The sequence below is a fragment of the Nomascus leucogenys genome, chromosome 6 (genome assembly GCF_006542625.1).
Source record: "Nomascus leucogenys isolate Asia chromosome 6, Asia_NLE_v1, whole genome shotgun sequence".
In the NCBI taxonomy this organism is placed as follows: domain Eukaryota; kingdom Metazoa; phylum Chordata; class Mammalia; order Primates; family Hylobatidae; genus Nomascus; species Nomascus leucogenys.
Window position 1 is genome coordinate 107,730,340 of NC_044386.1, and position 26,405 is coordinate 107,756,744.

Genomic DNA, 26,405 nt, shown 5'->3' on the forward strand with positions numbered 1-26,405 from the left:
GTGCACACTTGTAATCCCAGCTACTTGGGAGGCTGAGGCAGGAAAATCGCTCGAACCCAGGAGCTGGAGGTCGCAGTGAGCTGAGATTGCACCACTGCATGCCAGCCTGGGCAACAGAGTGAGACTCTGTTGAAACAAATAGGTTATTTAGGAAAGACAAGGACTTTTTAGGAGAACAAATAGGAGATAAGGAAGTGTGTGATTATGTTTGTCTATATATGTATGAGTGGGCCTTTTGTCTTCTTCAAGACCATAAAACTCTCCCAGAGAAGGGATTTATGGCACATTTGCTGTATGTAAGATTCATTTTGCTGTATGCCGCCTCTTCTGGAGTTTTACTTGCTTCCCAACAAGGAAGGTGAGTTTTCCTGCTTCCATGATAATGGAGGGCAGGCAACTCCTTTCCGGGAGTCTCAGCTCATTTCCAACAGGGAAGGCAAGTTTGAGTCTTCTCCTGCTTCTAAGATGGTAGAGCAGTTTTCAGCCTGGGCCCTATTCTTACGTAAGTAGCTGAATTGGGGTTTTCTCTAGGAAATTCTTTTTTTTTTTTTTTGAGATGGAGTCTGGCTGCTCTGTCACCCAGGCTGGAGTGCAGTGGTGCAATTTCAGCTCACTGCAAGCTCCACTTCCCGGGTTCATGCCATTCTCCTGCCTCAGCCTCCCGAGTGGCTGAGACTACAGGCCCCTGCTACCATGCCCGGCTAATTTTTTTGTAGTTTTAGTAGAGACGGGGTTTCACTGTGTTAGCCAGGATGGTCTCGATCTCCTGACCTCATGATCCGCCTGTCTTGGCCTCCCAAAGTGCTGGCATTACAGGCATGAGCCACCAGTCCCGGCCAGGAAATTCTTTTTAATGACTAAAAGTTAAGATTAACAGCCAGCTGGTCTTAATTTCTTCTTACCATTAGAGTGCTGAGTAATCATAGGAACTGTGCAATTGTTTGTTTCTTTTAGCTTATTTTTGTTCATTTGTTTCTTTCTGCTTTTGTTTGTTGTTGTTGTTGTTTCTGCATGGCTCTTGTACCAGTTCTAACCCTGAGAGTAGCCAATAAACACCACAAGGCAGTGTAGAGCAACACACTGTTTTAAGGAGCGCCTGCGGGCAGACGGGCTGAGGCCTAAAATGGCTCAGCACCGAAGGAGGATGGGGCAGAGATTTTAGTCTCCTGTAAACAGGAAGTGTCTCAGTCTAATGTAACTGCTACGCCGTACCCGGACAGCCTCTCTCTCGGTCTTCAGGGGGTGCCTGTCTTCCAGCCAACTAGCTCGCTTCCTGCTTCTGTTATCTTGCTGACACATGCCGCTGGCGCAAGTGGTCTTGACCTTGGGACTGGGCCTGAGAAGGGCAGAGTTATTCACCACCCCCAACCACCCCCAGCTTCCAGGCCCAGAGTAAAGTCAGTTTCCATCTTTTTCCCATTGGGTTTGATCAACTCTACCTGACTTGGTCAAATCCAAAGCAAAGTTCCAAATTATGGGGAACAAGGTCTCTGAATTGGCGAAATCCCTGCAGCTGAAAAAAAAACAGAAAAAAAAAAGAAGAAAGAGAGAGGGAGAGAGAGAAAGAAAGAATGAGAGAATGAAAGAAAGAGAGAGAGAGAAGGGAAAGGGAAAGGGAAGGGGAAGATTTTGACTACCTGAGGAGTTTTATTTACATAACAAGGCCACCTTTTTCTAGCCAAGCCCAAACTGACAGAGCAATGGCAGCTGTCCGTGCTGTAGTTCCATAGCTATGATTCTGCCTCTTGTTTTTTATATGGTGAGAGCCTGGGTTTGGTTCCTAAGTCAAGTCCTTTCTAATTTGATATTTGTGTTACTTTCAAACTATCAGCAGTTTTTCCCATCAAAAATATGGTAATAGCAGATTTAAAAGGATTTTTTAAGAGCTCAATGGTTAAGTCAGCTTAACTAAAAGCTAATATCTAAGATATATATATGCACATACACATATAAGCATATTTATATATACACACACTTTTTTTCTCTCCTAGGTTCTTGTTTTTTGAGAAAAAGGTTTTTTTCTTCTCAATCCACTGAATTCTGTTTTGTCCATTTACTTCTGCCTGTCTCTCCTTCCTCTTACCACCCTCTGCTGCATGAAGGACATAAATAGTTCCTAACAGCCTAGGATTCCTTTAAGAAAACAGAGAAGAGGCCAGGTTTCTTTTTGGGAGAAACCTCTGTTTTTCCTTTTGGAACCCCAAGAGTGTAAACAGACAAGTTCCTCTCAGATCTGTAAACCAAAAGTATCTGAGAGAGGTCTCAATCAGTTTAGAAGTTTATTTTGCCAAGGTTAAGGTCGAGCCTGTGACACAGCCTCAGGAGGTCTTGACAACATGTGCCCAAGGTCATAGGGCTACAGCTTGGTTTTACACATTTCAGGAAGGCATAAGATATTAATCAATACATATAAGATGTACATTGGTTCAGTTCAGATTCAGAGAGAGTAGATTGTAAATGTTTCTTATCAGACTTAGAAAGTGTTATTATCAGACTGTTCTATCAGTCTTAAGGTCTGTGTAGATGTTAATGTTGGTCAGCGGTGCCTTAAGATGGTCGGAGGGTATAATAGGGCATGTCTGACTCCTGCTTCCCATCATGGGCTGAACTAGTTTTTCACTTTCACTTTGGAATGCCCTTGGCCAAAAGGAAGGATCATTCAGTTGGGTGAGGAGCTTGGAACTTTATTTTTGGTTTACAGATCTTCAACTGCTTCTTATATTATGTTACCTGATCTTTTTTTTTTTTTTACCAAAATTGTTATTACCCTGTACAGGGGTTACTCTTGCATATTTAAGATAATAAGTGGTGTGGTTTAAATACTTAGAGAAATGTCTTTGTAACAGTGCACTGTAAGCACATTACATGGCCTAGTCCCATGATGTCACTCTGTTTGGAGAACTAGGATTCAGCGTGGGCTCCACCCACAGCTCAGAGGTCCAGTTAAAAGATAGAGACTAAATTTAAAACTACCTATCTAAATAAAATTTATCTCCTTATCAAATCCTATGGTATATTTCTATCATTTTATGTTTGGCTTGGTATCCGTTTTTAATCTCCTGCTAACATACCTAGATTTTGTCTGTACTTTGAGATGTAAATTTCACTATCTGATTTTCACTAAGAGTTGTTCCTTTGGTATGCAAATTTAGAGCTATCTAGCTGACAATTGCCTAGGGAAATGAAACTGATTGTCAAGAAATTAGAACTCTAAAATAGGAGACTAAAAAGGGGAGGCTTATGAATCTATGAGCTTCTATCTGCATGTCTAATACGTCCATGTATTTATGTGTCATGTATCTGATGTTTCACTACCAAAAATATATAAAAGAGCTCTAATTAATTGACTTAAAAAAAAGCACTTAAATACTTTATCAGGGCCAGGCACGGTGGCTCACACCTGTAATCCCAGCACTTTGGGAGGCCGAGGTGGGTGGATCACCTGAGGTCGGGAGTTTGAGACCAGCCTGACCAATATGGAGAAACCCCATCTGTACTAAAAATGCAAAAAATTGGCTGGGTGTGGTGGAGTATGCCTGTAATCCCAGCTGCTCCGGAGGCTGAGGTAGGAGAATTGCTTGAACCTCGGAGGCAGAGGTTGCAGTGAGCCAAGATTGTGCCATTACATTCCAGCCTGGGCAACAAGAGCGAAACTCTGTCTCAAAAAAAAAAAAAAAAAAAAAACTTTATCAGAAAAATAGGAACTTTAAGCCCAAATGCTTTCTCAAGTTCATGCGACTTAAGTAAATCCTTAATAAGCTGGTTTTAATTGACAAAATTAGAAATGTCTTCAGAATTCTTAACATACATTATTGTTTAGATTTGTTGGTCAAGTGGTTTCATATTTATCTCTCCTAAATATTATAAGGTGTCAGTCAGGCATGGTGGCTCACGCCTGTAATCCCAGCACTTTGGGAGGCTGAGGTGGGCGGATCACCTGAGGTCAGGAGTTTGAGACCAGCCTGACCAACATAGCCAAACCCATCTCTACTAAAAATAAAAAAATTAGTTGGGAGTGGTGACACGTGCCTGTAATCCCAGCTGCTTGGGAGTCTGAGGCAGAAGAATCACCTGAACCTGGGAGGCGGAGGTTGCAGTGAGCTAAGATCACACCATTGCACTCTAGCCTGGGCGACGAGAGTGAAACTTCGTCTCAAAAAAAAAAAAAAAAAATTTGGCATGAGGGTTACTCTCTTTGTATAAATTTGTATAACTAAGGTATTTAATTAAATTGTTGGTTCGATGGAAACAGCTAAATCCTGAGCTATTGGCCAAAAAAAAAACAAAAAACAAACAAACAAACAAAAAATAATAACAAAAAAATCATTTATTTAACTTTCATGTTCTTACTTAGGTAAACACTTGAACTTCACAGGCTATAAAAATGGTTAACAAAGAAATAATACTAAATGATAACTATTCACAGTCTTCCTCTCTTTTCTTTCTTTTATTTTATTTATTTATTTATTTTTTGGAAACAGGGTCTCCCTCTGTTGCCCAGGTTGGGGTGCAGTGGCATCACAACTCACTGCAGCCTCGACCTCCCAAATTCAAGCAATCTTCCCACCTCAGCCTCCCAAGTAGCTGGGACCACAGGCTCATACCACCATATTGGCTAATTTTTTTTTTTTTTTCTGTAGAGGTTGGGTCTCACCATGCTGCCCAGACTGATCTTAAACTTCTAAGCTCAAGCAATCCTCCTACCTCAGCCTCCCAAAGTGCTGAGATCCTCCTACCTCAGCCACTGTGCTCAGCCCCTATACTTGAAATAATCACTAGATTGCTTATAATACCTAATACAATGTAAGTGCTATATAAATACTTGTTATACTGTATTTTTAAATTTGTATTATTTTTTATTGTTGTATTTTTTTCCACAAATATTTTCAATCCACAGCTGGTTGAATACAAGGATGTAGAACTTGTGGATACAAAGGTCCGACTGTAGTTGTAACTTGCACAAGCCCAGGTATATAAAAGGAGTTAAAATTTGTTTTGTTCTCATATCCTTTCTTGTTCCCCAAAACCATTAGTTTCTCAAGAGAAATTACAGTCTCTTCCTTCTTTGTGATCACAGTGCCTGGCTTACAGTAGGTGCTCAATAAATGTTACAGCAGCATCATGTTCTCAAGCTCTTGCTGAACCTAGACCCAGCCTCCCTTTCAAAGACGACTGTTCTGCCAGGTACTTCACTCAATGTCCTACGTCTTTACTCAAGTCCCTGGGCCCTTGGACCTCCTGAATTTCCACCACTACTGCAGGGATCAGATCTTTCAATTCTCTAGTTTTCTTCCACTGATGAAACCGTTGGTTCCAGTCTTCAAGTCTGCTAGGAAAAGACAAAACAAACATACAAACAAAAAACTGGCAATAGACAGGTTAACAGGAAAAAAAGCATACAAATTTATTTGCATGGGAGTGGGAAGCAGGGTGTAGGGGCAAAGGGAAAACTTACCCTTTGCCCTCTGAAGAGTCAGCGAAAAATCACCTGACAAATGGTGGATGAATAGGAGAAAAGATACCCAAATTTATTTGATCCTAGTTTTATGTGACATGAGAACCTTCAGAAAGAAGGTCCAAGGTTATAGGAAAACCGTCCATTTTTATGCTTAGGTTCCACATGATATGGACAGTCATTCAGAAACATGATTGGTCAAAAGGGTATGATGCAGCGCTAATAGACTGAGCAGGGAAACCCAGCAAGCCCTCTCTGTGTAAATTCTTCTTAGCGCCTCTGTGCAGCATTCCTTTCTTCTGGGTATGGGGCAAGACTCTCTCTGGAATAGAGGTCTTATGATCTACAAGATAGGTCAGATAAGATAGATTAATTTCTGCTGGGCATGGTGGCTCACACTTCTAATCCCATCACTTTGAGAGGATGAGGCAGGCGGATCACCTGATGTCAGGAGTTTGAGACCAGCCTGACCAACATAGAGAAACCCCGTCTCTACTAAAAATACAAAAAATTAGCCAGGCATGATGGTGCATGCCTGTAATCCCAGCTACTCGGGAGGCTGAGGCAAGAGAATCACTTGAACCATCTGAAAAAAAAAAAAAAAAAAAGGCCGGGCACGGTGGCTCATGCCTGTAATCCCAACTCTTTGGGAGGCCGAGGCGGGCAGATCACAAGGTCAGGAATTCGAGACCAGCCTGGCCAATATGATGAAACCCCATCTCTACTAAAAATACAAAAATTAGCCAGGCATGGTGGTGGGTGCCTATAGTCCCAGCTACTCAGGAGGCTGAGGCAGGAGAATCACTTGAACCCGAGAAGCAGAGGTTGCAGTGAGCCGAGATCACGCCATTGCACTCCAGCCTGGGCAACAGAGAGAGACTCCATCTCACAAAAAAAAAAAAGGTCAATTTTTTTACAGCCAGTTCTTACACAGAAAGGCTGGAGTAGCAGAGGAGTTAGTAATATTTTGGGTTTTATGGCTGGCTTTGGGAAAAGGAGTCTGGTTTTCATGACCTCTCTTGGGAAAGAGGGATTCTAGTTTCTATGGCTAGCCTCTAGAGAAAATGAGAGTCTAGAAACAGGAGATTAGAGGTCAGAGACAGCTGCCTCTGAGGCCTTCTTTTTGGGCTATTGTTTTATGACCCCCAACAGAGGCATCACAGAAAAGCGAATACCCAGTAACCCAATGACGTTCTCTAATCATTACTGTTTAAGGAATGGGATATGTTTGAGAAATGCATCATTAGGCAATTTCATCATCGTGAGAACATCATAGAGTGCCCTTACACAAACCTCGATGGCAAGCCTACCACACACCTAGGCTATAGGTGTAGCCTATTACTCCTAGGCTATAAACTTTACTGTATGTTACTGCACTGACTACTGTAGGCAACTGTAACACAATGGTGAGTATTTGCATATCTAAACATGTCTAACCATAGAAAAGATAATATGTTACACTATGACATCACCAAGGCTAAGTGTCACTAGGTAATAGAAATTTTTCAGCTCAGCCAGGCCTATGGCCTCACACCTGTAATCCCAGCACTTTGGGAGGCCAAGATGGGAGGATCACTTGAGGCCAGGAGTTCAATACCAGCTTGGGCAACATGGTGAGACCCCTGTCTCTACAAAAAAAATTTAAAAATTAGCCCAGTATGATGGCGTGCACCTATAGTCCCAGCTACTCAGAGGCTGAGGCAGAAGGATTGTTTAAGCCTAGGAGGCCGATGCTGCAGTGGGCCATGAATCAGGCCACTGCACTGCAACCTGGGCAAGAGTGAGACCCTGTCAAAAAAAAAGAAAAAAAAAAACTGGCTCCATTTTATTCTCATGGGGCCACCATTTTACATGTGGTCTGTCATTGACTGAAACATCCCTACCCATCACATGACTGTATATCCTTCTTCATGGGGGTGAGGGAAGTGGGATTTATAGGCCACCTATATACAAATGGTTATGAAAAAAAAAAAAAGATGAGTCTTCAGGAGAATAGGTAATAGACTGTCTGGATGAAATGTCAACTTTAATCTCTCCTAGGTTTGAGTCCTGTGACATGTTAATCTTCCTGATAGATACAAATTTCTAGGGAGGGTTTTCATGACAATCGGCTTCCTTCTGGAGAATCTACCTTTACTCAGATAAGGGAAATTCAGGAAAAGCCCCTCTGTGTATCCATTGTTTTCCCAGAATCCTTCAGTTTGAAGCAATCAGCATACCAACGTGGCATTTTGGGGGGTGACATCTCCTGGGTTCATTCAAAATATTAGCAACATGCTTGGCAGTTTAACCCCCTCGTTGCAATACTCAAGAAGGTACTGTGGATATTATTCCTTACCTGGAACAAAATCTTCTTAGTCAATGAGCAATTTCATAGGGTGGTGTAAAACATTACTTTTTATTTTTCCCATAAGGGCAGGCTTGGATAGAGATCCAGCCATCCCTTTTTCTTTCTGGTATTCCTCCCTTCCCCTTTTTGGTCCTCTCTGCCCTCCCTGCAAGCCTGGTGCCACCCCGACAGCTGCCATGTGTGGTCCTGGAAACTTGTTCCTGGTTCCATCCTAGAGGAGTGGGCAGAGATGGGGACTCACCTACTCTAGGGGTCTTGGGTCTTTCAGATTCACCAAGGTAAGAATCTGCAGGCAGACAAACCTTTATTCTTTTTTCTTTTTTTTTTTTGAGATGGAGTCTCTCTCTGTCGCCAGGCTGGAGTGCAGTGGCACGATCCCGGCTCACTGCAACCTCTGACTCCCTGGTTCAAGTGATTCTCCTGCCTTAGCCTCCCGAGTAGCTAGGATTACAGGCATACGCCACCACGTCCAGCAAAATTTTTTTATTTTTTAGTAGAGCCGGGGTTTCACCATGTTTGCCAGGATGGTCTCGATCTCCTGACCTCATGATCCACCCACCTCGGCCTCTGAAAGTGCTGGGATTACAGGCGTGAGCCACAGCGCCAGGCCAAACCTTTTTTCATGACCTCTCCTAACCTGACTTTGCCTCATTATCATGCTAAAAATTTCTTTTCTACTCGGTGGGAGGGGAAAGAACAAAAGTAGGGTGTCCTACACCAGACAGATCCCTCTAGTTATTTACAAGCCTCAGTTGATTCATACTTCCAAAATGGCTGTGGAAAATTTCAAATGGTTTATTAAATTTTCCATCATCATACTGAGCATGTCCTACCTGGCAAGCCTGTGCTGGATGCCAACGGCACATGAAGGTGACCATGAGAAGCTTCAAGTCCCATGGGGAAACAAGCTCATCCAGGACTAACAAAGCACAAGTGCCCAGTGCCCATCTCAACAAAACCACAGTGGCTCTCAGAGACAGGTCAGACTGTTTAGATCACACACAGCACACTCTGAATGTCTCTCCATAAGGCCTCCTGGCTGCAGATTTAATGCCTTTCAGCTGCCAGGGATGTCAGCCGAACTCTCAAAACCCCATGCCAGAGAAAACTCTATTTTCTCCATGAAGAAGCACGTGGATGCCCACTTGGTGCCTGAACTCCCCGAAGGATGTGTTTGGGAGGGAGGATCGGGAGGGTCTCCCAACACCCTCCCCCTTCTGAGTTAGCACCGGAACCCTGGTTCCTGCATTCCTGGAGTGACAGTCCCCTGCTTGCTTTCCAGTACCTCCCAGAGAACTCCTGCACAAGTGCTGTCCTGAACTTCCCAGGAGGGACCCATAGCCTTCTTCTTACCCTCTCCAAGTATTGTGACCATTTTCTCCTATGCTGTGACTGGAGCTCAAAAGATGCTCCTCCAAATTGGAGGCCTCAAAGGCAGCCTCAGAAGCAAAAGTTTCTCTCTCATCTTCTCCTGCCTCTTGTTTCTGGCCCCCAAGGCTAGCCACAGAAACTAGGGTCTCTCTTCCCCAAGGCAGGTCTTAGAAACCAGAACCCCTTTTCCCCAAAGCCAGCCATCAAACCCCAAAATATTACTCTAACTTCCTCCCTTTTTCTGTGTAAAACATGGCTGTAAAGAAATCATCTGACCAGGCCAGGTGCAGTGGCTCATGCCTGTAATCCCAGCACTTAGTGAGGTGGAGGCAGGTGGATAGCTTGAGCCCACGGGTTCCAGATGAGCCTAGGCAACATGGTGAAACCTCCTCTCTACAGAAAACTTAAAAATTAGTCAGGTGCAGTGGTGCATGCTCTGTGGTCCCAGCCACTGGGTATGCTGGGGCGGAAGGATCACCTGAGTCTGTGAGGTCAAAGCTGCAGTGAGCCAGTATCACACCACTGCACTACAGCCTGGGCAACAGAATGACCCTGTCTTAAAAAAAAAAAAAAAAGAAAAGAAATTATCTAACCTACTTTGTTTGATAGTAGGTCACAAGATCCCCATTCCAGAGGGGGTCTTGCCCCATATCCAGAAGGAAGGAATGCTGCACAGGGAGGCCAAGAAGAAAATATACAGACACGCCTTGCTGCATTTCCCCACTCAATCTATCAGCATTAGAGTTTTGTCCAATCACAGTTCTGCATGACCATTCATACTTTTCTGAACCTAAGCATAAAAATAGACAGCTTCCCCTGTATCTTTGGGGTCTTCATTCTGAAGGTTCCTCTGTCACATAAAATTGTGATCAAATAAGTTTGTTTGCTTTTTGGCCTGTTAGTCTGCCTTTTGTCAGTGATTCTCAGTGAACCTTCAGATGGCAAAGAGAATGTTTTTCTCTTGGCCCCTGCACCGCTAGGAAAGGCTGCAGGCTGCATCGCCTCCACAAGGCTGCCATCTGCAGCTGCTTCAAGTGGGCTGTGACCTGCAGTGGGCCACTCCATTCTCAGGGTACCGGACCGGACCTACATCCAGAACACTGATATCTCTCCTTGCCATCCCCCACAGGACAGGCCCATGCTGAAGATGCCCTGGGCCATGTCCCCCTGGTACCACATTTGGGGGGCCGACGTCCCAGTGTCAGAGGCATTTGAACCAGAGTAACTCCATCTTGAATAGGAGCTGGGTAAAATGAGGCTGAAACCTACTGGGCTGCATTCCAGACAGTTACACATCCTAAGTTACAGGATGAGATAGGAGATTGGTACAAGATACAGGTCATAAAGATCTTGCTGACAAAACAGGTTGCAGTGGCCAAAATCCACCAAAACCAAGATAGCCACAAGAGTGACCTCTGGTCGTCCTCACGGCTACACTCCCACCAGCACCACGACACTTTACAAATGCCATGGCAACGTCAGGAAGTTACCCTATATCGTCTAAAAAGGGGAGGCATGAATAGTCCACCCCTTGTTCAGCATATATAATCAAGAAATAACCATAAATATGGGCAACCAGTAGCCCTCAGGGCTGCTCTGCCTCTGGAGTAGCCATTCTTTATTCCTTCACTTCTTTATAAACTTGCTTTCACTTTAGTCTACAGACCCGCCCTGAATTCTTTCTTGGGTGAGATCCAAGAACCCTCCCTTGAAGTTTGGATCAGGACCTCTTTCTGGTAACACCTGGGTTGAGTGTGGACCCCAGCCAACACAAAGCTCTCTTCCTCTCCCCACGTGCCACTAACAGGCTCTCCCAGCAGAGGCTGGGCTACAGCCTGCTCCTCTCCCGGCTTCATCATGTAGCAGGATGAGCTGCAGACAAGAATCCCTCAGATACTGAGTTGTAGAAGGAAAGGGCTTTATTCAGCTGGGAGCACTGGCAGACTCACGTCTCCAAAAACCGAGCTCCCCAAGTAAGCAATTCCTGTCCCTTTTAAGGGCTTACAACTCTAAGGAGGTCCCCGTGAAAGGGTCGTGATCGATTGAGCAAGCAGGAGGTCCGTGACTGGGGGCTGCATGCACCATAATCAGAATAGAACAGAACAGGACAGGAATTTTCATGATGCCTTTCCATACAATGCTGAAATCTACAGATAACATAAGCAGTTAGGTCAGGGGTTGATTTTTTGTTTTGAGACGGAGTTTTGCTCTTGTTGCCCAGGCTGGAGTGCAGTGGCGCGATCTTGGCTCACCATAACCTCTGCCTCCCAGGTTCAAGCGATTCTCCTGCCTCAGCCTCCCGAGTAGCTGGGATTACAGGCATATGCCACCATACCAGGCCAATTTTTTGCATTTTTAGTAGAGATGGGGTTTCTCCATATTGGTCAGGCTGGTCTTCAACTCCTGACCACAGGTGATCTGCCCACCTTGGCCTCCCAAAGTGCTGGGATTACAGGCGTGAGCCACCGCACCCAGCCAAGTCAGGGTTGATTTTTAACTACCAGGCCCAGGGCGTGGTGCTGGGCTATCTGCCTGTAGATTCCATTTCTGCCTTTTAGTTTTTACTTCTTCTTTCTTTGGAGGCAGAAATTGGGCATAAGACAATATGAGGGGTGGTCTCCTCCCTTAATCCTCCTCACCTGCATCAAATCTTTTTATTGTGAGTGGCTAGGCAGCCCAGCTCCTCCACGGCTGGCAACACTGGGCACGCGCCCTCCCCACTGCCAAAGAGGAAGAGGAAGATCAGTTCCGCAGATGCCACTGCCAAGGAAGAGCCCAGGAGGAGGTTGGTGCGGTTGTCAGCTAACCTGCTGCTGCAAAAGTGAAAACGAAGCTGAAACAGGCAGCAGAGAAGGCTAAATCTTCGGGCAAAAAAGTGCAAACAAAAAGGGAAAGGGGAGCAAAGGGAAAACAGGCTAAGTGGCTAACTAGGAAACTAAAGAAGATTTACCTGTAGAAAATGGAGAAACTAAAATCAGCCTCTGATGAAGCTGGAGAGAAGGAAGCCAACCAAGTCTGATTAAATCACATACCATGTTATATCAGTGGTCCCCATCTCCCTTTTTGTACAATTGAGTATATATTTTCATCAACTATTTTGTAAATGCGAGTTTACAAAATAATAATGGTTTGTTTTTTTTTTTTGAGACAGGGTCTGGCTCTGATGCCCAGGCTGGAGTGTAGTGGTGCCATTTCAGCTCACTGCACTCTGCCCCCCAGGCTCAAGCCACCCTCCCACCTAAGCCTCCTGAGTAGCTGGGACCACAGGTGCATGCCACCATGCTTGGCTACTTTTTTGCATTTTTTGTAGAGACAGGGTCTCACTTTGTTGCCCAGGCTGGTCTCAAACTCCTGAGCTCAAGAGATATGCCTGCCTTGGTGTCTCAAAGTGCTGGAATTACAGGTGTGAGCCACCATGGCTGGCCTAGAAACATTTTTAAGAAGGAGGGAATAACATCTAATCCCATTTTTTAAGTGTAAATGCTTTTTTTAAAAAGGTGAAACCATTTGCTGCTTGTTTATTTTTTGGTACAACCAGAAAATAGTGTGGGCTATTGAATTCTGGGAGGCTTTGACTGTCTTGGGTGTCAGCTTAACATTCCATAGATGGAGGGTTAGTGTTTATATCCTATAATAGAAAGCATACTAAATGGCAATATGGAGTCACAGTCGTGCATTTAATGTCCTGAGCATTTTAAATTACTTCTATTCCCATGTTGTTGTTAATTTTTTTTTTTTTTTTTTGAGATGGAGTCTTGCTCTGTCGCCCAGGCTGGAGTGTAGTGGCGTGATCTCGGCCCACTGCAACCTCTGCCTCCCGGATTCAAGCGATTCTCCTACCTCAGCTTCCCAAGCAGCTGGGATTACAGGCATCTGCCATCATGCCCGGCTAATTTTTTGCATTTTTGTAGAGACAGGGTTTCACCATGTTGGCCAGGCGTGTCTCGAACTCCTGACCTCAGGTGATCTGCCCTCCTCGGCCTCCCAAAGTGCTGGGATTATAGGCGTGAGACACCACGCCAGACCTACACATATTGTTTTTTAGCAGAATTGTTTCCTAAAGAAATCCACTTGATTATGGCCCTCCCTATGAGAATTGTGTGCACTCTAACATCCTTGGTCGTGGTAGTCCTGTTTTCCTAGTAACTTTGTTAATGTGCTGTGAAAGATTGAAAATTTGAGTTTGTGGTGTATTTGCTATTGTGTATTGGTGGGATGTATGTAACAGCTTATCCACATGTGAAAATACTGTACTTGATAGCCTCTTAAGGAAAATTTACCTCCAAATTTTAAGCTGGAAAGTCACTGGAGTACTTTTAAAAAGAATTACAATACATGGCTTTTTAGATTTTCAGTACGTATGATAAGAACTGTGTGCAAACCGCAATGTCTGTGTACTGAGCCTCAACACAACCAATAAAATCTCAATTATGAAAGAGTGTTTTGAAGCACACGGAAAAAAACAAACAAACAAATCTCCTTATTGTGACCATTTCACACTTGGGAGGATGAGGCACAGAGACCCTGCCCATTCGCTGTTTGCTCAGCGACACACCTGCTGGACGCCTTGCTTAGAGTCTGAGGGCAAAAAGAGTAAATCTGGGCTTGGGGCACTGGCTCCTCTGAGGAGAAACCCCACTAGAGCTGTGAGCTTTGGGCAGCTCCTGGCTCCTGGCACTCCCCTGCAGCCCAGCCAGCAGGCCTGGACCCAAGAGTAAGCACTCACAAGCACGCAGCACCGGAAGCTGCTTGCAGCCTCCCGGGGGACCTTTCAGGCTGAGCTGTTTTTGAAGAGAGGAGAGCCTGAGGAAGAAGAGGTCACGGGGCTTTTTGTAGGGAAAAGCATAACTGCACATTTAACTACCAATGATGCTTCCCCATTAGCTCAGGCTGGCCAGCTTTCCCTGGCCCCCAGCCCTTGCACCAATCCCCACCAGGCTGGTTGGCACGGAGCACGGGCAGGGAGAGTTCCTTCCCAGTGCAGCAGTGAGATCCAGACGCGGGAGCAGATGCACATTCTCAGGGAGGCCAGTCCTGAGGCCTTGGCAGGGACCACTGCAGCTGCCCATCTCCAGCAAGGCCATCAAAAGGTGGTGAGGCGTGGGAGCCGGCCCTCGGAGGGGACACCACAGGACCCGCCAGGCTGCCATCAGGTCTTGGCAGGAAGAGAAAATGTTCTTGCTCTTATAGAGGGTGCAGAGAAAGGCAGCATGGCCAGGCAGGCCAACGCCTGCCAGTCTTCAAGGGGTGTGGAACAAAGCCCTTTTTTCTCCAGGTCCTCGGACCCTCTGCCAGGCCGGACCATTGGTTAGTTCTTTCCCAGTTCCCTTGGCACCAGGAGATGCAGCAGTCAGAGCTGCCCAGGGCTCATTGAGGAGAGGCCCTGAATGGGCACATCCAGGGGGCCCAGGCCAGCTGACACTCCCTCACAGTCAGAGCCTCACCGCTTAGGAGAGTGAGGCACAGGCTGTGCATTCAAAGAGACCTGCATTCACCAGCTAGACTTCATAAGCCGAACCTCAGAGTCCTCTCATTTAAAATAACAAGGATGGGGTATATTGTTAATAAAAAAGGCAAGGTGCAGAATGCATGTATAGCGTGCCACCAATCGAGGCAGGAGACAGAGAGACATAACATTTACACACATTTACTTGTGCGTGCATAAAACATAAAATGTCTCAGAAAAGATAAACAAAAAATGGGCTTTCAGGTTCCCTCTAGGAAGAAAAATTGGGTGGTGGGGAAGGAAAAGGGGAAGGAGGAAGACTTTTTTATAATTATTTTATTTATTTATTTATTTATTTTTATTTTTTTGGAGACACAGAGTCTTCCTCTGTTGCCCAGGCTGGAGTGCAGTGGCACAATCTGGGCTCATTGCAACCACCACTTCCTGGGTTCAAGCGATTCTCATGCCTCAGCCTCTCAAGTAGCTGGGATTACAGGTACCCACCACCACACCCAGCTAATTTTTGTACTTTTAGTAGAGATGGGGTTTCACCATTTTGGCCAGGCTGGTCTCAAACTCCCGGCCTCAAGTGATCTACCTGCCTCAGCTTCCCAAAGTGCTAAGATTACAGGCATGAGCCACCACACCAGGCCAAAGGAAGACTTTCAGAGTGTACCTTCTGGAGCTTTGAAATTTTGATTTTTTTTTTTTTTTGAGACAGAGTCTCGCTCTGTCGCCCAGGCTGGAGTGCAGTGGCGCAGTCTCGGCTCACTGCAAGCTCCGCCTCCCAGGTTCATGCCATTCTCCTGCCTCAGCCTCTCCGAGTAGCTGGGACTACAGGCGCCCGCCACCACGCCTGGCTAATTTTTTTGTATTTTTAGTAGAGACGGGGTTTCACTGTGGTCTCGATCTCCTGACCTCGTGATCCGCCTGCCTCGGCCTCCCAAAGTGCTGGGATTACAAGCGTGAGCCACCGCGCCCAGCCCGAAATTTTGATTTTTTTTTTTTTTTTTTTTTTTTAAAAACAGGGTTGCACTATGTTGCCTAGGCTAGTCTTAAACTCCTGGCCTCAAACAATCCTCCCACATCAGCCTCCCTACTTGTTGGGATTACAGGTGTGATTGTGAATTGTTTAAATTATATATATTTAAAACGAGATTTCAGTGAAGAAAAACAAAGGTAACAGTGAGGACCTGCCTCAACTGCTGTGAGAAAAAAATGAGCTAACATAGATGACAGCAGGGCACCCTGCATGCAGGCCCTCAAGAAGTGGTGTAGAGCCTTAGGGGTTACAGGTCCATATGGTTTGGATTTTTGTCCCCACCCAAATCTCATGTGGAATTGTAATCGCCAATGTTGGAGGTGGGGTCTGGTGAGAGGTGACTGATCATAGGAGCGGATTTCATCGTTGCTGTTCTCATGATAGTGAGTTCTCACGAGATTTGATAGTTTAAACGTGTGTGGCACTTCCCCTTTCACTCTGTCTCTCTCCTGCCTCCATGAGAAGAAGGTGCCTTGCTTCCCCTTCGTCTTCTGTCATGACTGTAAGTTTCCTGAGTCCTCCCAAGCCATGTTTCCTATACAGCCTATGGACCCGTGAGACAATTAAACCTCTTTTCTTTATAAATTACCCAGTTTCAGGTCTTTCTTTATAGCAGTGGGAGAACAGACTAATACACAGGCAGTGCATGCACTGGCTCATGCTGCTGAGTGAGGAAGGGTGCAGAGCAGGCACAGTGGGTCCTGCAGTGCAGATGGGAACCTGAGGTCCAGAAGGAACCTGCCCAAGGTCACACAGATGGAAGTGATAAAGGATGCATCTTGGACGTGAATCCCGTTCCCAGGGCTGAGAACATTTGTAGAAACTAGAAAAACTATTAGGATCTTTGGAGTCCTGAGTGCCAGGTGAAAATCAGACTCTCCCAGGATAATGAGACTTTCAAGGCCAGCCTTCAGGAGACCAAAGGATGCGGGTCTTGACTGATCAGAGCAGGGACTTTGGACTGGGGCCTGAGACAGTGAGGCTGGATGTCAGAACCTAGCCTCCTGCTGGAGCAGATCAACCCCAAGAGACCCATCTGCCAAGGGCACACATGTCCCTGGTCTGTGGTTTCTCCTCCCAGCCCCAAGCTTGGCATCTGCTGTAGACGAATCCCTTTTCAAAATGCACCCAGCCTCTCACCTCCCCAGCAGACTTTTCCTTCACTAACATTGCATGCCACCCTGTGCTAGGTATTCAGCCAGGCCATGGGAACACCAAGAGGTCTAAGGAACCCCTCAGAGCTTCTAGTTTAATCAGAAGATATGTCAGGCAGATTTGGATAATAATCCCGAAAGACAAAACCCTGAATGTTGAAATCCTAAAAGATCAAAATTCATAAATTCTAAAATCCTGAAAATCACTATCACAGGATCATGTTAGGTGGAACTATTACCTTGTTATTGTCTTTATTTGGAAATGAAGCACAGCTCAAGGAGATGCGTATGGGTTCTGAGTTCACAAAAGGGTGGATTTGTGAACTTAATTTGGTTCTGTGAAACTAGAAAATCACTTAATTGCAATGGCCAGGCGATAACCAGACTTTCAAATAAACAGCATATACTTAAAAATTTTGTAGACCAGAACCACTTTCCAAGTGCAATTGCAGCAAATGTTTTGAAGATGATAGGAGTGAAACTGCTGGCAAAAAAATGCAAGAAACCTCCTCTACCAAATTATTCAATCATGTAGGACTTCTGCCCCTTCACACATGGTGCCATGCTTGCCTTCAAAAAATGCGCTTCATCAGGGAATAAAAAGAATCCAACAAACTCAGCAACCTCTGAACCAAAGATGCTTGCTGATACTGAGGCTTCTCCAACAAAACACATTAAATGGTGAGCTAATCTTTTTTTTTTTTTTTTTTTTTGAGACAAGGTCTCACTCTGTCACCTGTGCTGGAGTGCACTGGTATGAGCATGGCTCACTGCAGCCTCAACTTCCCAGGCTCCAATGATCCTCCCACCTCAGCCTCCTGAGTAGCCGAGACCGCAGGTACGTGCTACCACACCTGGCTAATTTTTGTATTTTTTGTAGAGAAAGAGTTTTTGCCATGTTGCCCAGGCTGGTCTCAAACCCCTGGGCTCAAGCAATCCTCCTGCCTTGGCCTCCCAAAGTTCTGGGATTACAGGCATGAGCCACTGCACTCAGCCAAACTATTCTTGATTAGGGGTTTGACTGTCAAAGAATTTTTATGTTTATCATTAACTCTAACATTAAAAAAAACTTGCACATACTTCACTTTGGCAAATAAATAGGACTTTCTTTCTGTTTTTTGTTTTTTGTTTTTTTTTTTTTTTGAGGCGGAGTTTCACCCTTGTTGCCCAGGCTGGAGTGCAATGGTGCGATCTCGGCTCACCACAACCTCCGCCTCCCAGGTTCAAGCAATTATCCTGCCTCAGCCTCCCAAGTAGCGAGTAGCTGGAATTACAGGCATGCTCCACCATGCCTGGCTAATTTTGTATTTTTAGAGAGATGGGGTTTCTCCATGTTGGTCAGGCTGGTCTTGAACTCTCAACCTCAGGTGATCCGCCCACCTCAGGCTCCCAAAGTGCTGGGATTACAGGCATGAGCCACTGTGCCCAGTCATAAATGAGACTTTCAAAACTGTCACTCCTTTTTTTTCTTTTTTTTTAAATGAACTGTATACAATTCATGCCCCTGTTGGGTCTGAAAACCCTAAAACGTATACACTTGTTTATGTATTAACGACTGAAAAAAGTGATGCAATTTATAAAAGTTTATTTGAAGATTTGATGAACTATGCAGAAGAAAATGGATTTCAATTGAATCCCCACACCATAATGACGGATTTGGAATTAGGTGTGATCAAGGTTACTAAAAGTCAATTTCAACGTGTTTCCAATAAAGTTTGTTTTTTTCCATTCAGTCCAATGCATTTGGTGGAAAATTCAGATGAGTGGACTGGCCAAGCAATATGGCAACAATGATAACTTCAGTTTAAAAAGGCATAATTTGTCTACATTGATGTTCCTTCCAGCTGGTGACATTCCAAGAGTGTTTGATGAATAAAAGGCATATTTACCTGAAGAAGCTAACAAAGTTACTGAATTGTTGGAAAATAATTACGTGCCTGGTAGAATAATAAGGCACTCATGCAACAATGTTGCTATTCAATCACTAGTATTGTTTCCCCCAAATTTGGGGCCCCTATGCTGGGGCATGCAGAATGGATTTCTGCATACCCAAAACAAGATACAAGGCCAAGCGTGGTGGCTTATGCCTGTACTCCCAGCTCTTTGGGAGGCCGAGGCGGGCAGATCACCTGAGTTCAAGAGTTCGAGACCAGCCTGGCCAACATGGCAAAATCTGTCTACACACACACACACACACACACACACACACACGCAACACAAAAATTAGCCAGGCACAGTGGCATGTGCCTGTAGTCCCAGCTACTTGGGAGGCTGATGAAGGAGAATTGCTTAAGCCCAGGAGGTGGAGGTTGCAGTGAACCAAAATTGCACCATTGCACTCCAGCCTGGGCGACAGAGCAAGACTCTGTCTAAAAAAGACACAAACAACAACAAACATAGAAGCATGGCACAGGAGACAGAAGATGGGAATATATTAATATTAATAGAGAATGCTCATGTCAGCATATATCAAACCAGAAGAATTTCAAAAAGAGCAGTGCTACGTGGAAAATGAAGGTGGGGACAGAACCTGATCCTGTCCCCTTTCTTTCCTCCCCAGACAACTTGAGCTTCATCTCTCATTCCACCACCTTCTCCACCAACTACTGGTCTCTGAGCTCTGTCACCCAGCCACAGTGTCTGGCTCACAAGCAGCATGGCCAGTGTCTATGCAGGTGCTGGGGGCTTATTCTCCTGGATCTTCATGTCCTGCTCCACCAGCTTCCAAGGAGGCTGGGAGTCCAGGGACCTGGCCGCAGGGATGGCCAAGAGTCTGGTGGGAATGGGGAACATCCAGAGCAAAAAGAAAATATGCAAGGCCTGAATGACTGCCTGGTCTCCTACCTGGACAGAGTGAGGAGCCTGCAGACCAAGAATCAGGGGCTCGAGAGCAAAATCTGGAAACACCTGGCAAAGAAGGGACCCCAGCTCAGAGACTAGGGGCATTGCTTCAAGACCATCAAGAACCTAAGGGCTCAGATAATTCTGTGGACAATGCCTACATCATTTTTCAGGTTGAAAATGCCCATCTTGCTGCTGATGACTTTAGAGTCAAGTATAAGACAGAGCTGGCCATGCGCCAGTCTGTGGTGAGTGACATCCATGAGATCTACGAGGTCATTGATGTCACTTGGCTGCAGCCAGAGACAGAGATCAAGGCTTTCAAGGAGGAGCTGCTCTTCATGGAGAAGAACCATGAAGAGGAAGTAAAAGATCTACAAGCCCAGATTTCCAGCTGTGGGTTAATCATGGAGGTAGATGCCCCCAGATCTCGGGACATCAGCAAGATCAGGGCAGACATCCAGTCCCAGTACGACGAGCTGGCTCAGAAGAACCAAGAGGAACTGGACAAGTACTGGTCCCAGCAGATTGAGGGGGCACCATAGTGGTCACCACGAAGTCTGCTTAGATGCTAAATGTCATCTTAGCAGTCCATGGAGCGCTAAGATGATGCTCACGGAGCTAAGACATACACTTCAGTCCTTAGAGATTGACCTGGACTCAATATCTGAAGGCCAGCTTGGAGAACAGCCTGAGGGTGGTGGAGGTTCACTACACCATGCAGAGGGAGCAGCTCAATGGGGTCCTGCTGCACTTGGAGTCAGAGTTGGCACAGACCCAGAGAGAGGGGCAGCACCAGGCCCAGGAGTATGAGGCCCTGATGAACATCAAGGTCAAGCTGGAAGCTGAGATCACCACCTACCACTGCCTGCTGGAAGACAGGGAGGACTTCATTCTCGGTGATGCCCTGGACAGCAGCAACTCCATACAAACCATCCAAAAAGACCACCATCAGCAGGCTGGTAGGTGGCAAAGTGGGGTCTGAGACCAGCGACACCAAAGTTCTGAGGCGTTGAGCCAGCAGAAGAAGGTACCTTTTGGGAAGCAGGAGGCCAATAAAAAGTTCAGAGGTCATTGGTCCGAAAAAAAAAAAAAGAAGAAAGAAAATGAAGGTGAACATATTCTCCAAGGAGAGTCATGTCCTCAAAGAAAAAAAGCAGCTCTTCATTGTGATACAAGACTTCAAAATACAGTTAATAATTGTGAAAGTCAACCAATGCAGTTGCCCGTAATCTGTCCCTACAACACACTTTCATATGTTGAATTTTCTTCTTAGTTTGTTTTGTTCATTTTTTCACTTTTTTCTTTTAAATTTTTTTACTTTTAAAGTTTTTAAAATTGGAACATAGTAATTGTACATATGTATAGGGTACATAGTGATGCTGTGATACATACACTGTATAGTAATCAGATCAGGGTAATTAGCATATCTATCATCTCAAATATTTATCATTTCTTTGTATTGAGAACATTCAGAGTTCTCCTTCTAGCTATTTGAAACTAAATAATATATATTGCTGTTGGCTATAGTCATTCTACAGTGATATAGAGTACAAGAATTTATTCCTCCTATCTAGCTGTGATTTTGTATCCTTTAACAAATCTCTCCCTATGGCTCCTTTCCCCTTACCCTTTCTAGCCTCTGTTTTACTTTTATTTCTAGGAGACCAACTTTTTTTTTTTTTTTAGCTTCCACATATGAGCGAGAATATGCAGTATCTAACTCTGTTTCTAGCTTACTTCATTTAACATAATGCCCTCCAGTTCCATCCAAATTGCCGACAAATGACAGGATTTCATTCTTTTTTATGGATGAGTGGGATTCCACTATGTACATATACCACATTTTCTTTATCCACTAATCTGTTGTTGGACACCTAAGTTGATTCTATATCTGGACTATTGTGAATAATACTGCAATAAGTGTGAGGGTGCGGATGTCCCTTCTATATACCAGTTTTCTTTCCTTTGGACAAATGTCCAGTAGTGAAATCACTGGATCATATGATAGTTCCTTTTTTTTTTTTTTTGAGACAGAGTCTTGCTCTGTCACCCAGTCTGGAGTGCAGTGACACAATCTCAGCTCACTGAAACCTCCACCTTCTGGGCTCAAATGATCCTCCTGCCTCAATGTCCCAAGTAGCTGTGATTGCAGATGCCTGCCACCACACATAGCTACTTTTGGTATTTTTGGTAGAGACAGGGCTTCATGGTGTTGCCCAAGCTGGTCTTGAACTCCTGAGCTCAGGGGATCCATCTATCTCAGCCTCCCTAAGTGCTGGAATTATAGGCATGAGCCACCATGCCAAGCCTTGTATAATAGGTTTATTTATAGTTTTTTGAGATACCTCCACATTATTCTCCATAGTGGTTGTACTTGTTTACATTCCCACCCACAGCGTATAAGAATTCCCTTTTCTCACTATTCTCACCAGCATTTGTGATCTTTGTCTTCTTGATCATAGTCATCCGAAGTGGGGTGAGATGATACCTTATCATGGTTTTGATTTGCATACACCTGATGATTGGTGGCGTTAAGCATTTTTTCATATATATATATTTTGTTTGCTTGTTTGTTTTGCTTTGTTTTGTTTTGTTTTGAGACGGAGTTTTGCTCTTGTTGCCCAGGCTGGAGTGCAGTGGTGCGATCTCAGCTCACTGCAACCTCCACCTCCCACATTCAAGCGATTCTCCTGCCTCAGCCTCCCGAGTAGTTGGGATTTCAGGCATGCGCCATCATGTCCAGGTAATTTTGTATTTTTAGTAGAGATGGGGTTTCTCTATGTTGGTCAGGCTGGTCTCGAACTCCCGACCTCAGGTGATTCACCCACCTTAGCCTCCTAAAGTGCTGGGATTACAGGCGTGAGCCACTGCACCTGGCTTTTTTTCATATATTTGTTGACCATTTGTATGTCTTCTTTTGAGAAAAGTCTGTTCAGATCATTTTCCCGTTTTTTAGTTAGATTGGTTTTTTGCTATTGAGATGTTTGAGTTCCTTGTATATACGGAATATTAATCCCCTGTCAGATGAAAGGTTTTCAAATATTTACTCCCATTCTTCTGCAGGATATCCTTTCACTCTGTTGATTGTTTCCTTTGCTGTGCAGATGCTTTTCCATTTGATATAATCCCATTTGTTTATTTTTACTTTTGTTGCCTGTGCTTTTGAAGTCTTCTTCTTCATAAAATCTTTTCCTCAAACAATATCCTAAAGCATTTCCCTTATATTTCCTTCTAGTTGTGTTAAAGTTTTGGGTCTTACCTTTAGGTCTTTGATCTATTTTGAGTTTATTTGTGTATAGGGCAAGAGAAGGGGATCTTATTTTATTCTTCATATGGATATCCAGTTTTCCTAGCACCATTTATTCTCTTCTATATACCAATTTCCTTTCCTTTGGATAAATGTCCAGTAGTGAAATCACTGGATCATATGATAGTTCCTTTTTTTTTTTTTTTTTTGAGACAGAGTCTTGCTCTGTCACCCAGTCTAGAGTGCAGTGACACAATCTCCACTCACTGAAGAGGCTGTCCTTTCTCTGATGTATGTTCTCAGTGACTTTGTCAAAAATCAGTTGGCTATAGATATGTGGATTAATTACTGGGTTCTCTGTTCTGTTCCATTGGTCTGTGTTTCTGTTTTTATGCTAGTACCATGCTGTTTTGGTTACTACAGCTTTGTGATATATTTTGAAATCTGGTAGTATGATGCCTCCACCTTTGTTCTTTTGTCTATTTGGGGTCTGATATAGTTTGGCTCTGTGTGCCCACCCAAATCTCATGTCAAATTGTAATCCCCACGGGTCAGGGAAGAGACCTAGGGAAGGTGATTAGATCATGGGGGTGGATTTCCCCCTTGCTGTTCTCATGATGGTGAGTTCTCATGAGATCTGATGGTTTAAAAGTATGTGGCATTTCCACCCTCACACTCTCTCTCCTGACACCACAGGAAGAAGGTGCTTGCTTCTGCTTTGCCTTCTGCCATGCTTGTAAGTTTTCTGAGGCCTCCCAGTCATGCTTCCTGTTTAGCCTGTGGAACTGTGAGTCAATTAAACCTCTTTTATTCATAAATTACTTAGTCTCAGGTAGTTCTTTATAGCAATGTGAGAACAGACTAATACAGGGTCTTTGTGGTTTCATGCAAATTTTAGGATTTCTTTTTCTATTTCTGTGAAGGATGTCATTGGTGTTTTCATAGGGACTGCATTGAACCTCTGGATTGCTTTGGTTAATATGGTCATTTTAACAATATTAATTCTTTCAATCCATAAACGTGGCATATTTTGTTTGTATCCACTTCAATTTCTTTCATTAGTGTTTTCTAGTTTTCCTGGTAGAGTTCTTTCACCTTATTGGTTAAATTCCTAGGTATTTTGCGTGTATGTATAGCTACTGTTAATGGGACTGCTTTCTTTATTTTTTTCAGGCAATTCGTTATTTGTTTATAGAAACACTACTGATTTTTGTATGTCGATCTTGTATTCTGCAACTTTACTCCCTTTGTAATCAGTTCTAAGATGAGTTTCTTATAAAGTCTTTTTTTTTTTTTTTTCGACGGAGTCTTGCTCTGTCGCCAGGCTGGAGTACAGCGGCGTGATCTCAGCTCACTGCAAGCTTCACCTCCCGGGTTCCAGCAATTCCCCTGCCTCAGCCTCCTGAGTAGCTGGGACTAGAGGCACCCACCACCACACCCGGCTAATTTTTTTACTTTAGTAGAGATGGGGTTTCACCATGTTGGCCAGAATGGTCTCGATCTCCTGACCTTGTGATCTGCCTGCCTTGGCCTCCCAAAGTGCTGGGATTACAGGTGTGAGCCACTGTGCCTGGCCTAGGGTTTTTTAATATATAAGATCATGTCATCTGCAAAGAGGGAAAATTTTATTTCCTCCTTTCCAAATTGGGTGCCCTTTGTTTTTTTCTCTGGCCTAAATGCTCTGGCTAGGACTTCCAGCACTATGTATAATCAGAGTGGTTAGAGTGAGCATCTTTGTCTTATACCAGTTCATAGAGGATAAGTTTTGAGTTTTTCTCTATTCACTGTGATGTTAGCTGTGAGTTTATCATATTTGGCCTTTGTTATGTTGAGTTACATTCTTTCAGTGCCTAATTTGTTGAGTTTTTATCACGAAGGGATGTTGAATTTTATCAAATACTGTTTTTTGCATCTATTGAAATGATCATATGGTTTTTGTCCTTTATTCTGCTGATGTGATGTATCACATTTATTGATTTGTATGCTAAACCATCCTTGCATTCCTGGGATAAACCCCCCACTTGATCATGTCATATTATCTTTTTTTTTTTTTTTTTTGAGATGGAGTTTTACTCTCATTGCCCAGGCTGGAGTGCAGTGGTGTGATCTCAGCTCACTGCAGCCTCTGCCTCCCAGGTTCAAGTGATTCTCCTGCCTCAGCCTCCCAAGTAGCTGGGATTACAGACATGCACCACCACGCCCTGGTAATTTTGTATTTTTAGTAGAGACAGGGTTTCTCTGTGTTGTCAGGCTGGTCTTGAACTCCTGATCTCAGGCAATCTGCCCACCTCGGCCTCCCAAAGTGCTGTGATTATAGGTGTAATCCACCATGCCCGGCTGTATTATCTTTTTGATATGTTGTTGGATTCAGTTTGCTAGTATTTTATTAAGGAATTTTTGCATCAATTTTATCAGGGACTTTGGCCTGTAGTTTTCCTTTTTTGTTGTGACATTATCTAAATTTGGTATCAGGGTTATGCTGGCCTTGTTAAATGAGTTATGAAAAATTCCCTCCACTTGAATTTTTTGGAGTCATTTGAGAATAATTGTTATTAATTCTTCTTTAAAGGTTCAGTAGAATTCAGAAGTGAAATCACCCATTCCTGGATTTTTCTTTGTTGGGAGACTTTTTATTACTGACTCAATCTTATTACTTGTTATTGGTCTGTTCAGGTTTTCTATTTCTTCTTGGTTTAATCTTGGTAGGTTGTATGTGTCCAGGAAATTATCCCTTTCCCTTTCCTCCATGTTTTTTAATTTATTGGCATATAGTTGTTCATGTTAGTCCCTAATGATCCTTATTTCTGTGGTATCCATTATGACATCTCCTTTTTCATTTCTGTTTTTATTTATTCATGTATTCTCTCATTTTTTCTTCATCTAGCGAATAGTTTGTCCATTTTTTATCTTTCCAGAAAATCAACTTTTTGTTTTGTTGGTCTTTTGTATTATATCTTTTTTTTTTTTTTTTTTTTTGAGGCGGAGTCTCACTCTTTCACCCAGGCTGGAGTGCAGTGGTACAATCTCAGCTCAATGCAACCTCCGCCCCCCAGGTTCAAGCAATTCTCCTGCCTCAGTCACCCAAGTAGCTGGAATTACAGGCGCCTGCCACCACACCCAGCTAATTTTTGTATTTTTAGTAGAGATGAGGTTTCACCATGTTTGGCCAGGCTGGTCTTAAACTCCTGACCTCAGGTGATCCACCTGCCTCGGCCTCCCAAAGTGCTGGGATTACAAGAGTGAGCCACTGTGCCTGGCTGTATTATTTCTTTAGTCTCAATTTTCTTTATTTCTGCTCTGATCTTTATTATTTATTTCCTTCTAGTTTTGAGTTTGGCTTGTTCGTGCTTTTCTAGTTCCTTGAGTTGCATTATTAGGTGGTTTATTTGAAATCTTTCTAGCTTTTTGATGTAGACCTTTATTGCTATCAACTTGCCTCTTAATAGTTTTTCTGCTGAGTCCCATAGGTTTTGTTTTGCTTTGTTTTGTTTTGTTT

The 26,405-nt window shown here is 44.1% G+C and overlaps 2 pseudogenes; both read left to right on the forward strand.

Moving 5' to 3' along the window:
• The first annotated feature begins 7,729 nt into the window (after positions 1–7,729).
• Positions 7,730–12,810, forward strand: LOC101177220 (annotated as a pseudogene).
• Positions 12,811–14,386: 1,576 nt separating this feature from the next.
• LOC100586285 lies at positions 14,387–20,675 on the forward strand (annotated as a pseudogene).
• The last annotated feature ends 5,730 nt before the right edge of the window (positions 20,676–26,405 follow it).